This window comes from Phodopus roborovskii, unplaced genomic scaffold, assembly GCF_943737965.1.
Source record: "Phodopus roborovskii unplaced genomic scaffold, PHOROB, whole genome shotgun sequence".
Lineage (NCBI taxonomy): Eukaryota > Metazoa > Chordata > Mammalia > Rodentia > Cricetidae > Phodopus > Phodopus roborovskii.
In genome coordinates, this window is record NW_026125444.1 from 20,082,198 (window position 1) to 20,099,909 (window position 17,712).

At 46.1% G+C, this 17,712-nt stretch overlaps 1 protein-coding gene across 3 annotated transcripts in view; it reads left to right on the forward strand.

The window, feature by feature from the left end:
• Cald1 (caldesmon 1) overlaps positions 1-17,712 on the forward strand; it is a 177,952-nt gene that overhangs the window by 105,713 nt on the left and 54,527 nt on the right. Inside the window, exon 1 of one of the 3 annotated variants that reach the window (XR_007833949.1) lies at positions 2,630-2,851. The exons of the other annotated variants lie outside the window; for them this stretch is intronic. The gene's annotated coding sequence lies outside the window, so the exon portion shown is untranslated. Of the gene's footprint in view, positions 1-2,629; positions 2,852-17,712 lie in introns of those variants that run through there. 3 annotated transcript variants of the gene reach the window in all.

Sequence of the window (17,712 nt, forward strand, 5' to 3'; positions counted from 1 at the left end):
CCTCTCTCTCTGCTGACTGCCAAAGCACATATGCCTGGACAGAACATGTGCCCACCCCATCATCTTATTCCAAATCTTAGCCCCGCCACCCTAGCCACTGGCTTTCTGATGACCACGCCATCCCTGCTTTGAGTTTCTGCCTTGTCTTTCTGCCTTTTGTTTACCCATCATTGACCTCTGTGTTCCTTTTGTTCCTTGCTGGTGTTTTATCCAGGTTCAAGACTCCATTTTCTCTTCACTATTCCCATATCATGATATGTAGCATGATGTGACATGAACACGTTTCACCACTGGGTACTTACGACAACAGGTGGATTCGCCCTCCGCGTTAAAAGCAGGAAGCCAGCTTGAGACTATTCGCATGGCTTCCCATCCCATCTCTACAACTGCATGAATAATTGGGCTGATGTTCCTTCTACACTTGTTCCTTAGCAGACCTTTAACACATGAATGTTGATACGTGAGCAAAAGAATGTCTACATTCTAGCTTCCCAACCCCCATTAATGGTGAAGCAAGAGAGACAGACAGAGAGACAGAGACAAAGACTATTAGCTTGTAAAAATCACATTTTTTTTTTAATCTGTAGGCTACTGCATTTTATAAGCCTGTTCTGGATGTGTCAAAACTATACTTGCCACTCCTCAGAACTGGAGTGTGTAGGGATGGGAGGTAAGGTTTATTCAAGATTAAATGATTTTTCTATGCAAATAGACTCGTTTTCTGTATCTCTGCTGTGACAAATAGCTACAGGTGTGTTGGCTTTAAGCACTGCAGACCCTTTAGCCTCAGGCCTATAGACATCTGACACAGATCCCACTAGGCTAAACCTAGGTGTTGGCTCATAGCATTCTTTCTGGAGGCTGCAAGGGAGAATCCATTTCCTGCCCCTGCACATGCCCAGAGGCTATCACATTCCTGGGTTTTTGCCCTCCTTCCTCCAAAGCCAGCATCCTGGCTCCCTTCTCCCATAGTCCATACTCCCTGTGAACTCAGGCAGGAAGCCCTCTCTGTTTCTAAGCCCTATGTGATTAGAGTGAGCATACCAAAGTAACTCTCCACTTTTCCACACCCACCCTTGAATCTGTGAACTAACTTTGTAAGATGCAAACACGAAAGATAACCTATTGTCAAGTTCTGGAGATTAGGGAGTGGGGTGTGGACAGCTGTGGAGGGGGGAATCTGTTTTGCCTGTGACAGCAAGTCACTGAATTCTATAAGCAACACAAGATGATCAAAATTTGGTAGGAAAGAGAGCAGCAGAATGCCTCAATAAGCATTTGCATCCCAGCTCTGGAGAAAGAATGTGACAAGCCTAGAATGCCAGTCATCTTGTATAAGGGTAGACACATCTCAGTTTGTAGAGTGTCTTCTTCTGCCCTTTAGTTAATATGTTGACTGATAATACATATAGTCAACAAAATACACGGATAGAAGTAATTAACTTTGACGTTTACTGTGGCATTGATGACAACATAAGGGTTAAGCAGGAAAGCATTGACTGGCTAGTTGGAAAGAGAAAAAGATTTAGCTTAGTTGAATTAAAACTACTGTGAGTTGAACATGAGGGAAGTTAGGTAGCTCCGTTCTCTAGCCCTGAGTGGGTTTTTAAAAGCTCTGTTTGCCAATGTGCTTGTGGGGGGGGCATGAAACTGTCCATCAGAGATCTCTTTCATTCTGTGCAAAGCCCCTCAAGGGCGACTGCTTCTGCTATTTCCCCAAAGAGTAAATGAACCCTGTGCGACAGGGCCCTGAGTTGTTAAACCCAGTGTCTTCACTATTATCAGGGATGAGAAAATGTATGCATGCTGCAAGCCGAGATGAGGGTGTCCTCTCCAGAAAGCAGTCAACACCACCCCCTCCTCAGGGGCTGGGATTTGGCGGCTTTCCAAGCTGTCAGTGACCAGCCGCCTCTGCCAGGCTTGGTGATGAGGTCACCATCGGAGTGCCACCGAAGGGCCTGCTGTTCTGGCACGCTCCCAGGCGGACTACTGCCCTCCTCTCTCTGGAGAGAGCAAACACAGGACACCCTGGAAGGTCCAGCCCATCACTGAGCAAGACCCTGGCTTTTCCTCCTTTGTGTGTGGCTTCATTTTCCTGTCATGCATCTTTTCCTGGATAAAAGGGACCAGGGGGGTTTCTCAGATTTGATTTCTCAGTGGGAACTGTTTGCTTTGGAAGCCACCTACACCAATGCTAATTGAGAACAGAGCTCAGAACGAGGGCCTGAGAACAGCGCTGGATGAACTTTTTGGTGGGCTGATTTTTGTTCATCTTGTCAGAACTGGGCTGTGAGTGAGTACATGTCATAATAGCAGGACCCACTGTTTTCCAAAGGCTGCCCATAGCAGCAGGTTCTCCCCCTTTGACTTGCTAACTCCCACAGATTAGTTATTTATTTCTAAGTTTTAAGCATACACAGTCTTCACTAAGAAAGCTCCCAGTCATCCTGGCCCCTACAGGCCAGCAATTTTAGAGTCTGCAACTCTCCAAGCACTCCGCATCCTCCAGGTCTAAATTTGATGGGCTCCTATTAGAGAGATTACAGTAAAAAATAACAATCGGCTCTCAGATGATCCCGTGTGGAGGGGAAGGGTGGGGAGGAGTAGATTTGGCCCAGGACAAGCCCAGACTTTCGTCACAGGGACAGACCCAAGTGTTAACACAAAGGGAAGACAGGAGCATCCTGCACAGGCGTTCGGGCCACAGATAACATGGCCTGTGCTCTGGCCCAGCCCATGCTGTGACCTCCAGGCCAGGTCTTCTACCTCAGCCACTCGTGCTCAGACCAGCTGCGGACATGCTTAGCGGATCGGGGTCCCAGGGAAGGCGCTGCCTGGCCGCACTGTCTCAGTGAGTTCTGCCCTGTTTGTCCCACGTCCCTTTTCTTCCTTTCTTTTACTTTATTTTCCTCTCCAACAAAAGAATTTTAAAAAAATTGTGGGAGTGGGGGAAAGAGAGACTGAGGTTGTGGGGGGGAGGGAGAGGAAGGCGGGAGGTGTGTAAAAACTTGGCAATTTCAACTGCGGGAGTGGGTTTGGAGGACCCGCTTTCCGGTTTTCTTCGTTTTCATGGTGCCTTCGCAGGGTTTCACCTAGGACCTGGGTCTCTCTCTTCCAAATACAGGCCACCGGGCATTGTGCTGCTGGAGATCTGCTGTTAATTTAGACCTGAGCCCTCTGCCTCAGAGTCATCGTTTGCAGAACTCAGAGATTTCACTAAGCCGGGGTTGCCCAATCCCTAAAGTAAACAGCCCAGAGCCCTCAGCACGCTGACCATCTGACTGGGCCAGGGCAAGGCCCAGAACATATGCTATTGATCAGGGGATGGTTTGGATAACAGGGGGCTCTGAGGCTTGAGGATTATGAAATCCTGGAATGTGAAAGCCAGGAGGGGCCTCTGGGATCCTTGGGGTGATGCTGTCTTTCTACAGACATGGAGCCCAGGGGGATGACTCGGCTTACTGAAGCCGTCCACAGGGGAAGCAGCACCTCCATCCCAAAGGCCCTCCTCACACGGGTGTCTGTGAAGTTGGGAAAGCCCACTGGGTCTTAGGAAAAGGGAGTGTGGAAGAGTAAGCGCCCGAATGGCCTTTCGATCAGTTTTCGCCATTGCTGAGTTTTGGCCTCCGTTCAGGGCAGGGTCACTGTTGCAGTTGCCCAGCATTTATGCAACAGTGGATGAAATAAATAGAAGAGCTCGGTGGGTCTTAGAACGCAAGCCCCCCACACCCACACCATTCACAGGTTTCTTGGTTAACTAGTTTTTGTGAGCTGGCCATTTAGATGGGAGAGCTCAGGGGGACCTGGAGGTTGTCTGTACAGTTCAGCGCTTGTTAAATTTAAAAATAATAACAATCTTTTAAAGAGTCATATTATGTAACAACAGTGTTCTGGCAAAGTGAGTTTGCTCTAAATCCCGAATCCCCATTACACTGCCCCATCACAGCCCATTGGGCATCTCTACCCATTCTCCTCCCTGCCTCCGCCCCAGCTCCAGCCCTCTCTTCCAAAGCTTCTTGGAATCCTAGGGCTCCCCAGAAAGGCTCAGGAACCGCCCATCTTCCTGATGCCTGATCTCAGATGATGGAATGAAGGCACAGGGAGGTCCATTCCCACAGCTGGTCTGCAGCAGAGCCTGGAATGTTGTGGAAAGGCCTGTTCCTCCTCCCTCTCCATCACTCTCCCTTTCACACCTGGGCCTGGCTCTCACCCCCTCAGCATGCCTGTGGTGTGAGCAATTCACTCTCTCCATGTACCTCCCTCTTCTACTCTGTCACTTCCTGACTGCCTGGCCTTGCTTGCACCTGGATGATGGAGATTTCTGCCCATCTGGTCCGGGGCCTTGGTCCCTGCCCATCCAGTGCCCATCCCAGCCCATCTTCAGCAGTGAGGCTGCTAGAGCCCCCTTTCCTTAAATACAGCAAAGTCCTCCTGCCCATTGTGAGTGTTCCTGCTCCAGCCCGCCCTCCCAAGTAGATTGCTTGTTGCCTCCCAAACCAGCATTTACGGGCTGCCCGTTCTTGTCACATGTTTGCCCTCTTCGTCCTTAGGCATCCCTGATTTCTCTGTACTCTAATAACCTGTGTGCATCCTTCTGTTATTAACCTGGTATCAAAGGTAGTGGACAATATGTCTGTAATGCATTTGATGGTAGGAACTGTTCTGATTCTTCAGCATCTAGGATGGTGCTGATACTGGTTCACACACACACACACACACACACACACACACACACACATATGTGCACACAGAAAAGGGTTCATAAATAAATGTATTAAGTTTTCATCCAACTCACTGTAATTCTCAACGTTTTGTTTCCATCGTTTGAGTGTACACAAGGCCTCTGGGCATTTTGCTTTGTAAGAATTATTAGACTAAATGCTAAAGCAGGTGCTCAACCAAATAAACTAGAAATTCCTGCACATCTCCATCAGGTAATTTATCTCAGTTTCATCACCTACGGTGCAAGATTAGCACCGTTTGTTTTTAAGGGGTGCATTAAAATTCCTGAACACCAAGAACTACGCAAGGGCCATGGCATTTTCTGGAGCAGGTGTGAATGGCTGGCCAGTTCTTCAGATTCTGAGCTGTGTTTAACTTGTCTCAGTGAAACCTAGTGACAGATTCTGTGTGTTTTATCTGTGCATTTCCTTTGCTGCTTTTTATCCTGTTCCCAAAGTTCATAAAATTTACTTGGGTCGAGAGTTAGGGTTTCCCAGAAATATTTAATTTAGTTCAATAATAGTTGTATTTCTTATTGACTTTCAGAATGAAAGATCAAAGTCTGGTTTTTGTGTGACAAATGTGGACACTACAGAACCAGGGAAATTGTGCAGTTCACCCTACTGCTGTCTGGGGGAAATAATTTGAAAACATTGCAGTGAGTTGTAAATGAATGACTTTTTTAAGAAAGACAGGACAAATTTTTACCAAGAAATGCCATTGTCAATAGTCCTGGGGGTCTAGAGAGCTGGCTGGGTGATTAAAAGCACTGGCTGCTTTCCCGGAGGACCCAGGTTTGATTCCCGCATTCACCTGGCAGCTCACTGCAATCTGTATCTCCAGTTCCAGGGGATTCGAAGTGCTCTCTCCTCATGAGCATTAGGCACACCCATAGTGCACAGACCTCTTACAGGCCTAGCAACTATACACGTTAAAAATTAAATAGAGACATAAAAAGTATTGGAATGCCTATTCCACCCAGTGTGTCCTGGGAATATAACATTTTGATTTTCCAATAGTGTGGCTTTCCTAATAATAACCGAAACTATAGCTTTACTCTCTGATAAACATACAACACTTTGATTTTTTCCAGTAGTGTGGCTTTCCTAATGATAACAGAAATTATTTTTTTAGTCTCTTATAAACATATAACACTTTTGATTTTCCAACACCGTGGAAACTATCTCTTTACTCTCTTATAAACAACATTATGGGGCATTTAAAATAATTTCCAATTTCTGAGCTCTGTCGTCATCAGCACCATTCTTAGACATGCTGTGAAACAGTGATGCCCATCCCAAAATGTGCCTTCCACCACTCTGGATTACTATTGTTGCCTTTTCTAGTAGCTGGCGGTGAGCTCGCTTCCGTGTCCCAGTCTGCTCTACAGTAGCCCAGGCTGTCAGGCAACCACAGGTTAGGGTTACCGGAGTGAAAGTTAGCAGTCCAATAATAGTGGCCTTTTCCTTTTACAAAGAAAGGGCGTGTACAATCTGTGGTTGTTGCTCTGTGTTACAAATTGGATGTTAATACATATGTGTGTGTGCATCATATCACATATAACATATATCATGATAAATATAATATGCATTATAAGATATATATGTATCTTAGCTTTAAAAACTTTCATTTGGTGTGTGTGTGTGTAAGTACAGGTGTTTGTGTACATGGAGGTCAGAGGACAACCTTTGGGAGTCAGTTTTCCCTTCCACCTTGCTGACACAGGTCTCTCTTGTTTCCAGTGCTCTGTACACTCCAGGCTAGCTGGGCCTGTAAACTCCCAGCCTATTCTGTCTCTAGCTGCGTCTCATCTTGACATAGGAGCGCCCGGATTTTAGAAGCGAGTCACCACATCTAGCCTTCTGTGGGTGCTAGGCTTGTATCCTCTGGCTTGTATCGCAGGCACTTTTGCCAGCTGAGCCATCTCTCCAGCCCCAAAGACGGGTTTTAAGAGGTTGAGTTTTCTGGGCCTCTTGTGTGGCGCAGAGCAAAATGGCACTATTTATAAAGCTTGGGAAAGAAGGGTGTAAGGTGGGTAATTTTGCTTTGCCGGTCTTCATCACCCAGTCAGCTGTTGCTGGAATGGGGTTGTGGGGTTCCTGCAAGCCATTGCGGAGGCACTCTTGATTCTCCGCATGTGTCTCCTCTGGGAATGGCCAGTTCACAGTGTAGGCGCCTGGTTGCCACAGTGGACACGGCTAGTGTAGTTCTTTCTCACTCCTTTCCCCACCTTGGTTGGAGGATAAGCCCTCACTTTTATGCTGGTGACCTCATCCCTCCTCACCCATCAAGAGTGGTTCTGCAGAGGCTGGTCCAGCAGGACAAAGGGGATGCAGGTGCAGAACTCAGCTCCCACTGGAAGCTAGTTAACTTCCTAACTGGGTGGTGAGGATGTGTTTCCCACCGGCGTGGAGCTACGCTTCTCTGCCCACATATACTCCGACTGAAAAGGTGGCTTCGGACTGTCTGGCCTGAGATCCCAGCTACCATGTGGAATTGGTGTTTGGCGCTCCAAAACACAATTTACAAATGAAAGTTTTGGAAAGGCCTTCCTATAAATGTAGCACTGGCCAGATTTATTTCCAACCCTAATTGAATTTTTAAGAGGAGCCTTTTAAAATCTGTAACCCTCCCTAACTTCCATCTGTTCATTCAACAAATATTCACTGAGAGTTTCCTACACTAGTCAGTCTTGTTGTATCGGGCACTAAGAACATTAAAAAGAACAAAGCACAAGCTATGTCCCCTAGCTTATGTCATCTCATAACCTCCCAAACACTTCATAAGTATTTGTTTAGCCATCCCCCTACATCTACTATCCAGAATAAACACACACACACACACACACACACACACACACACACACACACACACACACACGTCCACTTGGGGATGTGGCTTCAGTCAGAGAAGCACAGGTCCTTAGTCAGCATTATCTACACCGAGGTCTCAGGTTTCTCTTCTCAGGACCTCTAGAAAGAAATTCACTTTCCTTAATGGCCATATATATGAATGGACATATTATATTAGCTCGCTCTGTAAAATATAAATGTGTCAATAGTGTTAACTCTTTCAGTTATAATAATATCCTTTGATAGTTCCTATGCTATATTTCACATTGAAATGTTGGTCCTGACCCACTAGAGGGCCTTCATAAGTTGCTAACAGATCACACACACTGAAGGGTGCCTCATGGAACATACTGAATGAGCATCTTTGTTCTGATCCCTGCATTCATAGAGACTTGTTAACCTCTGTCCACCCTGGGCTGTAGGGCCCAGGCGTCAGCCTGAAGGTAGGAGGAAAGGGATTTTTGGATGGGAAGCAGAGGCCCTCAATTCTGGACTAACTCCTGTAATTGGCACCATGATCTCCAAAAAGTCTCTTCAACTTGCTGTGGCTACTTACTAAAAAGGAGATGCTGTCACCTGCTGTGCATAACTCAAGGGTGAACAGGGACATCCAACATCACAGTACCCGCGGAAGCATACAGAAAAGCATTTAGTACGAAACTAGTCAAGTTGTTATTCAATAACCTTGCTTTCCCAATGGAAATTTATTATCAGAGGAACACTTAGGGAGACCACGTGTTCTCAATAGAGTTCGGCAAGATTTCTAAAACTGGCCGCATCATGATGCGGCTTTGTAAGTAAACATCTCAGAGTGGCATTCGGTTGCAATGTTGCAACTAGCTCCGAGGCTAGGTCACCTCACCCCTCTGCCTGTAAATACTTTTACTGGTTGTAAAATCAAAGCAGTAACTAGGTGGTCGACGGGTTGTGAGTTCTGAGCCAAGGCACACTTTGCCTGATGTTATGTACCCCACAAGGTTGATCAACATTAATTTCCACTGTGTTTAAGGCCACCTTTTATTAAAGGAAACTAATGTTAAACAAAACTGTCTGGTAGGGGGAGTTTAAAACAATAAACTTGTAGATAAAATACAGTAATTTTTTTTTGTTGTTGTTATTGGTCTTTCACATTTCCTTTCTAATTTATTCTAGACCTATCTTGTATAGATGCTGATTAAAATGAATGTGTCTTTAAACATGCATGCTGAGTCCGTTAGCTGGAGTCACTCTGGACTTTCCCTGTCATGAGCTACCTCTTGCCTGCTCAATTTCATTCTGCCTTTGATCCACCTTCCCATTGCTTGCTGATTGAGCTCTTGAGCTTTTCATTTACTTTCCAAAAAGAAAATACCTGAGCTAATGAACTTTAAGTATGCAAAGGTTTGTTTTGGTACATGGGTTCAGAGGTGTTAGTCCATGATCATTTGGCCTTGTGACTTTGGGCCTGTTGGTGGTGCAATACATCATAGCACAAGTGCATGGTGGGAGAGACCGTCTTCATTGCTGGGAAGCAGAAAGACATAAAAGGACCAGGATGTAGACATTCTCCTGCTGACTTCCTCCAAGTAGGTCCCACCTGTTAATAGGAGTACCACCACCTCCCACCTAGTACTACAGACTGGGACCAAGCTTGTAACCCATGGCTGTTGAGTAGCATGCCTTCCGTCATCTTTTCTAGAACTTCATGCTCCACACTGCAGTCTTTCACTTTGGGAGTTGGAGGCAGAAGATAACAACCACGTAGGAACTATGTCTTCTTCCCTAAGATGCACTGGCCGCTTTTGCACTTTAGGAAGTGGAACACTGTTCTCAAAGAGCAGTGAACTCTACCAAAGGCAGTTCATCACCATCCTGTTGTAGCAGGTGACTTATTGTTAATTATAAATGCTCCTGCCAGCTCTTATAACTTATTTTAGCATGTTTCTCTTCAACTACGCTTTGCCTTGGAGCATTTTTGTTTTGTTTTGTTTTTGTTTTCAAGGCAGGGTTTCTCTGTGTTGCTTTGGTGCCTGTCCTGGAACTTGCTCTGTAGACCAAGCTGGCCTCAAACTCACAGAGATCTGCCTGCCTCTGTCTCCCGAGTGTTGGGACTAAAGGTGTGCGCCACCACTGCCTAGCTGCCTTGGGGCTTTTTACCTTTCTTTCATTCTGTGTCTCCTACTTTTCTGCCTCCAGGCTGGTGGTGGCTGCCTGTGTGGCTGGCCCAGGGTGTCTTCCTCTCTCTTTCCCTCACTCTTTCCCTTCCCAGCCTAGAGTCCTCTTCCTATTCATTTTCTCTGCCCACCTGTCCCTCTGCTCTCTAGCTATTGGCCAGTCAGCTTGTTACTAGCCCAATCGGGTGCCTTAGGTAGGCAAGGCAAAACAGCAACACGTCTTTACATAATTAAACTATTGCAGCATAAACAAATGTAACACATCTCTATGCAGTTAAAGTAATATTCCACAACCTCCTGTGGAGTTTCCAGGGGAAGAGACTAAAATGAATACCATTAAGCAGTGAGTCTATGATAGTTATGAAATGTCTCTTCCGCACACCGTTTGTCGCACCCAGTGCCAGCTGGTGATTGCTGTTTTGAAGGGTTGTGGGGACCGGAGAATGAGGAGCCTAAATGGAGAAAGTTACTGCACAGAGGGTGGGGTAAGGGGAGATTTGGGGGATGGGTGTCTTGTCCTGGTGGTTTCCTGTTGCTCTCTGCTTCCTGTCCACCATGAGGCTCTCACCGCCATGATGTTTTGTCCTAAGCCACCATGCACAGAATCCTGTGTCAGCCAAAAGGCACAATTCTTCCCTGAAGGTGTCCCCTAGGGTGTCTTGGTCACAGGCACAAGAAAACTAACAACAGCAAATAGGCTGTTAATTGCGCTGTGGCCTGACTTCCCCACCTGTGGAAAATAACGTGTATTCCCTGCCTTACAGGCCAGCAAAAGTTAAAGGAACTGTTCAGTCTCCAGCCCACATGAGCCCCGGTGGAAGTTTGAATCAGCCTGGTGTTTCACCACACCACCCTTTCCCCTCTGAGCAGTCCCCTCCTCAGAGACCCCAGAGTGAGGATGGAGCAAATGCAACAGAGTTCAGTCTGGGGTTGGCCTGTGCCCATTATACTATTTTTCAGAAAGTCGGAGTTCCTTGTCTCTGATTTTACTTGCTTTGTTCACTTACTTACTACTAGAAAGGAGATTCCCACTGCCATCCTCAGGGCATGTCTAGTCTTCAAGTAGATTTGTTAAAAACTGACATTTTAGGTTAAAAAAAACAACAACAACAACAACAAAAAAGAGTCTCTATTTTTCTTGTTTGTCCTAAACGGGATACTCTGGGAAGGAGAATATGGTAAGATGTAGGATGTGTTTGCTGTAGAATGCCACCAGTTCTCAAGTACCGTTGCCAGGTTAGTTAAAAATCCTAACTTCAACATCCCGGAACTCTTGGGTCCCAATCCCGGCTGTTTCTTAGCAGTGTGAGTTTCTTACTACATTCATCTACAAAAAGAGGGAAATGGCTATAGTTAGCTCAGCTCCTGGTGTTTACTAGGAGTTCAAAAGGCAGGAGGGGTAGGTGGCTTACATTGAGAGCCATTTGCGGGAGTCGGTGCAGAGATGAGTGGAAGAATTGGACTGCTGCATGACCACAAAGGCAGGGCCAGCTCTGATGAGGTGAATAGCTTGCCAGGGCTGCCAGAGCAAAGGACAATTAGAAATTGTTTGGAGGTTGGAAGTCTAAAATCGCCCTGTCACTGGGGACTCTCTCTAGAGACCTTTAGGGAAGGGTCTGTCCTGGCCTCTCCCAGCTTCTGATGGCCCTAGATGTTCCCTGGCTTGTGGAGTCATGGTTCAGAGAGTTTCACAAGCCACTCTTGCTATCTCTCACACAGCCCTCCCTCTGTGCATGTTTGTATTCGAAGGATAGCAGTTGTACTGGGTTGAATGCCACTGTGATGGCCTCATCTCCATCTCATTACATCTGTAAAGACTTTCCATCCAAGTCAGGGGAGATGCTTCCGGTTAGGGTATAAACATACCCCTGCAGGGAATGCAGTTCAGCTCATCAGAGAGTGTGTGAACCTCCTAGAATGGCGTGACACTCAACAGGCCTGGCCATACTTTTGAAGTTTGTTAATGTCTCCACAAAATGGGCAAACCTTGTGCACCCTGGAAGGGGCTGTCAGAGAGCTTCTTGAAAAGTGAATATTTTCTAACTGTCAAAGTTCCTAGACCTAAACACAGGAAGGGGCTTTTCTCTTGGAATGAAGGACACTCAGGAAGTATCTGTCGCCTCTGTTAACTTCAAGGCAAAGAGCAGTGCAGACCCAGATAGTGCTTAGGTCTGTGTGAGCTCATGCTCTACCCACTTTCCTGCACATGTTTTAAATGTCTGGCCTCATTTAAATATGCACTTTGATCTGTGAAATATGAGGAGCCTGGGTCTCGGGATTGGGGAGTTTGGAAGAGATCGTGGAGAAAACCCCATCCCAGTGTTACCTAACTTCTGCTGGGAGGCCTGGAAGGCTAAGGGCTAGAACTACAGGTTAAACCGCTCAGTATGCCCATGTTTGGGAAGACGACAGGAACACAGCAGAATTGGAAAGTGAGCCTATGAAAAGACCCACTTAAGAATCAGGTAGACTGAGTACCAAAAAAAAAAAAAAAAAAAAAAAATGTCATTAACCATTCTCCTAAACACGTTACAAATGTCCACTGACAGAGCAGAGCTGCTCCATCCTTCATCTGAGCTCCGGGTTGGTTTCCTGGGGGGCTGCCCTAACAAAGCACCTCCCACTGAATGGCTTAAAATGCTAGGTGAGTGGCCCTTCCACGGCTTAGTGGGCAAGTGTCCCTCAGTGAGTGAGTGGATGATACAGCCAGATAGAGACATATTATTCGCACTGAAAAGAAACAGGCTGTTAAGTCACAGAAAAAAGAAATGTCAGAAATTTGCTACATTACAAAAGGAGGAAAAAAGAAACTGGTCTAAAAAAGCAACATGTGAGCTCAACCATACTTCACTCTGCTAAAGTCAAGGCTAATGGCGACAGTATAGACACTGGTGATTGACAAAGACTGGGGGGGAGAAGGGAAGAGCAAGAGATTTAAGAGGGCCAAGTGAGCAGTGCACAAGAGGACTCTAGCCAGGGCACACACTGTGAGTGTGATGACACGTTGTTCGAATTCACAGAATGTACAGAGCCAAGACCGAAGCCTAATGTGAACTAGGGACAGAACGGTCCTGCTGCGCCTGTCCACTCAGGCTCATCGCTTGTTTTGGTTTTGAAGCCAAGTTGGAATTTATTAAGAAAACATATTCAACCCCAAGCATTAAGGGAAAGGGAGATGCTCAGGAAAAGATGCTACACACTCAAGACCTAGTTTCAGGTTTATGAAAAGAGTGAATCCGCCCCTGGCCCATCAGTTGTGACAATGTCCTTCTGGTGGGGACTGTCTCTGGTGGGGTAGAGAAATGGAGAGTCTGGGGGGGGGGGACAGGAGGGACTGGGAAAGTTCTACCTTGTGAGTTTTCCTGAAACCCGAAACTGCTTTCAAAATGTAAATGTTTAAAGTAAGTAAGTTACAAGGCCCAGTTGGCTGCAATGGAGGGCGGCCTCCCAGGTTCTGTCATTCTGTTAGCAGTCTCTGGCATTCCTTGGCCTGTACAAGCTTCGCTCCAATCCTCTGCCTTTGGTGGAGTTCTCTTCACATCTCTTCCCACAGTTTACTCCCTGTCCAGATTTCCTACTGGATTAGAACCCACCCTAATGGCTTTGTCTTAAGGCCTAATTTCCAAATAAGGTCACATTCCAAGGTACTGGTAGTCAGGTTGTCAACATCAGGTTTTTTGGAGGTCACAATGCATGACAAACACTGGAAGATTGTAAAATTTTAACATGACATTTCATAGCTTAATTCTTCTGCTGTAAGTGGAGTAATTATGGAGTCCATTTAAAATGTCAGTTGGTTGGAGGATGTTGGGGCAGTAGTCGGAGCTTTCCCTGGCAGCCCACTGTCTAAAATCATTCCAGGGAGTTAGGACCAAGCACCCTGCTTGGAACCCTGACCCATCACCCCTTCATGAGGCCTGGTACTGAGCCAGCCTCAAAGAGGCTCAGAGGAAGGGATTTGCCTCTTCCCTTTTTGGACATGGGAAGGCAAAGCTCTCTGTTGTTAAATTCCTGTCTACACGTTAATGAGAAGTGGCATGGATTGAGGGGGGAGGTAGAGAAAAGGAGAAATGCAAGGCATTCTATTTAATAGATTAAAACAAAAACAAAACCCCCACAGTTTCTCCTATCTTCCTTCCACAACAACAAAACAAAACAAAAAACAGAGCAGGAAATCTTGATGGGGAACCTAAGCATACACACAGCAGGTAAGATCCATGCCCTTACATGTATTCTGTGTGGAAACTGTGGTTTTCCCATTCCTCTGATATTGATGTTATCATTTCAAAGGAGTCTGAGGTCCTTGAGTTGGTAAAATCCTTCATGGGGGCTCTGATGAGATGGCTCAGAAGGTAAGCGTTCGCTGTGCAAACACAAGGCCCTGAGTTCAAATGGCCAACACCCAGATGAAAATCCAGGTGTGTCCACTTGAGCCTATAACCCCAGCACTGAAGGAAGAAAGATGGAGAGAGGCAGAGCAAGATGTGAAGACACTGTGCTCTCCCCCCTCTGTTCTTTGTGCACACACACGGATGTGAGTATCAGTACATACATCCATTCACGCATAAACGAATAAAATAAGAATAAAATTTGAAAACCCTTCCTGGACAACCCTTCTTTTCTCTTTGGGAAGCAACAGCATGACCTGGAAACCCTGTAACCACAGAGCCGTTTGATGATGATGATGGTAACATAAGAATCGCTAATACTCATGTAGCACTCTCTATATGCCAGCACTGTTCAAGGACTTTGAAAAATACTAGTTCATTTGATTAACAACCCTGCGTGGTAATGAAGATTACCCTTCTTTTACAGATGAGGACAATAAGGGCAGAGAGGCTACGTCTCTTGCCCGTCTCTCTCTCCCCAGCCTGGGAGTGGGGAAAGTCTGGCTGCTGGTGCCTGCCCTGTGTGTTACAGCTTTGTGCTGGGTGAATGCTGGTCCCTGTGTGTTTCCACAGCTCTGGCCTCTGGCCTTTGCGTGGTAACCCTGGCAGTAATTGTACATCATAACATCACTTCCTGGCTGATGAGCAAGCTTCTTCTCTAGGAGGGGCAGGGCTGGATCAGATGGGAGAATAATGGATCCAGAACCTTTGCTCTTCCTAGATTCAATCTAAAATTACCAACCCGGGGAGACAATACACTGCCCTGAGGGTCCTAAAAAGTGATCATAGGCGTGTGCCCCTTTCCCCGAGTGGGAGACCTGGACCCTCGCTGTACTAGAGCTCCTCTAGTTCCACAAAACTTTTGTTGTGTCAATTAAAGTGAATTCTCCTCTTAACTTTGAATTTGCCCAGATCTTCTAAATCCTCTGCTGTCATTGTTAGAGAAGGGACTCCTGCAAAGAAATGAGTAAGTAGTGTCATAGTGCAAGCAGCCTACACACTGAGGTCCCCTGGATGCCAGCTAGCACGCTGTGTGCGTAGCTCTGGCCCTGTGATTGTCTGCCCTTGCAGGATCACTTGCCTAGACTATACAATATGAGCAGTCAAGTCCGCTTGGTCTTGCTGCAAGAACCAGACGTGATGTGCCTAGCCTAGCCTAACAACTCCCACACAAATGGTACTTATCCCAGTTAATCCCATTTCCTCAGCCTTTTAAAAACCATTGTTCGATGATTCACTTTGATAGGTCTTATTCATTCTTTTCTATCTTTGGTTTTTGCATGGATAATGGCTGTTATATTTGGCTTTTTTAGCCTGGGAAATGATAACCTTTAACTTTAACAAGGTGTAAAATTTAGCAGAATCAGTTGTTATAATCAGTAGCAGCAACCTGTTCTGGGGGATGTGTGTTAAGGTGACTCCTGGGCTTCCCTCCAGTTTAAAACGGGCTCTGGACCCTTTTAAAAGTGGGGGGGGGCTTGGTGAATGTGAGAATTTTGGTTCTCTCTGGTAGGCTTCCAGATTCCTCAGTTGAGCAGAACCAAGATTTTTAACATCTTGGACACAAAAGAGAGCACTGATCAGCAACACTCAAAATGGTGCTGAAGCCTAGCTCTGGGTCTAAGTCCCTTGGCCCTTCAAAGCCTGTCTGTCTTCTCAGTTATGAAGTAGACATGGTAAGAGCATCCATCTCAGTGACATTATGAAGACTGGATTCCATCCCGTATGTGATGAAAGTGCTTTGCAAAATTGTTGTGCTCCGTGACGGCTTGGATGTCCCTGAATTCAGGAATTGGCTCCAAAAAACAGTTTAGCCACCAAACAGGATGGGCTTAAGCGGGCAGCCCTGCTGACAGATCTTAACAAGGCGATGTCTCATTCTGACTTGGAAGCAGCACTCAGTTGTGTTAATACTGTGTAGGAGAAAAGCCTGGCGTGAACAGTGCTTCGCTGTGAGACCAGGAAGAGCATGTAAGCCAAGGCTAGGGTCAGGGCCAAGAGAAGGTAATGCTGTCAGCAGGTGACAAACTGTCAGGAAGAAGAGACAGGGCTTGTGTTCTACTTCAGGTGTGTGTGTGTGTGTGTGTGTAAGGGGAGAAGGGAGAGAGGGGAAGTGAATAGGAATGGTGTCTCTAGGTGCGTATGCTCTGGCTTAGGACTAAGACAGACCAAGAGTGTGCAGATCTCCCAAGCCCACCCCTTACAGACAGCAAGGACTGGACGCTCACAAATGTCTCCCCAGCACCCTTCAGATCACAGTTCTGATTGCATTTCTAAGTTTTAAAAACACCCTTCCTAAGAATGTATTTTTTTTTTAACTTAAAAAAAAAATCAGAATTGTGTTTTAATTTTGGTTTGGCCTTTAAAGAAAGTTTTGTTTTCCAAAGCCATAATTGTGGCCTTAGCAAAATGGATTGTCCTCCACAAAATGAGGAGTTAATGTTTCCAGCCACCCTCCCCCTCCTCTGTGCCTATTACCCTGGCTTCCTTCTTATGAGCTGCATATGTTGTGGAAGCCAATCCTGGGCCCTCAGACAGGAGCAGCCTCTGCCCTGCCCGTGTCCTAATAAGGGAATGTGCGAGCTCCTGAGGGTGAGGTAAGGGAAGTCAGGCGGTGGATGGTATTTTTTTGCTGATCAAGGAGGATAAGGTGTGGTTTGGCAGGTATCTCTGTTGGTTTGGCTCGCTCCTGACTTGGTTTCTTCTTTTGACAGTTCAAATTGCTGTAAAACAAACTTTAAGGCTTGGCTTTCTGCAGCTCTTCAGCTGAGCTCGGAGAATACCATCCTGACACAATTTGTCAGTGATTGGAAAAAAAGATGGGCGGGTCATCAGAATAGATGATAATGATGTCAGATTTGGTTATGGAAAGAACAAGAGGTCTGCTATTTGGTTTGTCCAACCAATGTTTTTAGATCCTAAGAATCTATCCATGCAGTGATAGCAACACCTACAGTTGTTTTTAAATATTGATGTAACCCAATTTAAAATGGAATGAAGGAAACAAGAAGCCTGCCATTAGGCTTATAAAGAAAAGTGGGTCATTTGTGTCCCCTCTGATCACTGGAGTGGCTGCCTGTGTCCACGTTCGGTTCCATTCTCTGAGTGAGCCTTCTATCTTAGTTGCATCTGCTCCAAACCCTTCCTCTGGCACTCTGGCACTCTGGCACTCTGGCACTCTGGCCCTCTAGCACTCCATAAGAATTGGTGTTTTTCAACCCGCATGCAGACTGGAATCCCTTAAGCAGTTTTGGAACGTCCTTATGCCAGATCAGCAGCTCTGCATGAACTGGGCTGGGGTACAACCCGTATCAGGGACTCTTAAGAGCTGCCCCAGGTGATTCAACTGTATCCCTAATATTGGTGACCTTGAGATCCAAGTCCCCAAATGCACCATCTACTTTGTCATCTGCTTCCGTCAAGGGCCAGACTCTTTCTGACATTTTGAAACCTTTAAAGAAAATACAGTATGTACATGGAACGAGTTAAACAGGTTTCTTCTTGGGCCAGTAAGTTCAAGTCCATTTGTTTTAAACTCAACAATAGAGACTTGTAGTTGAAACCAAAATCAGCTTCTAGACACATGGGCATTGTTTA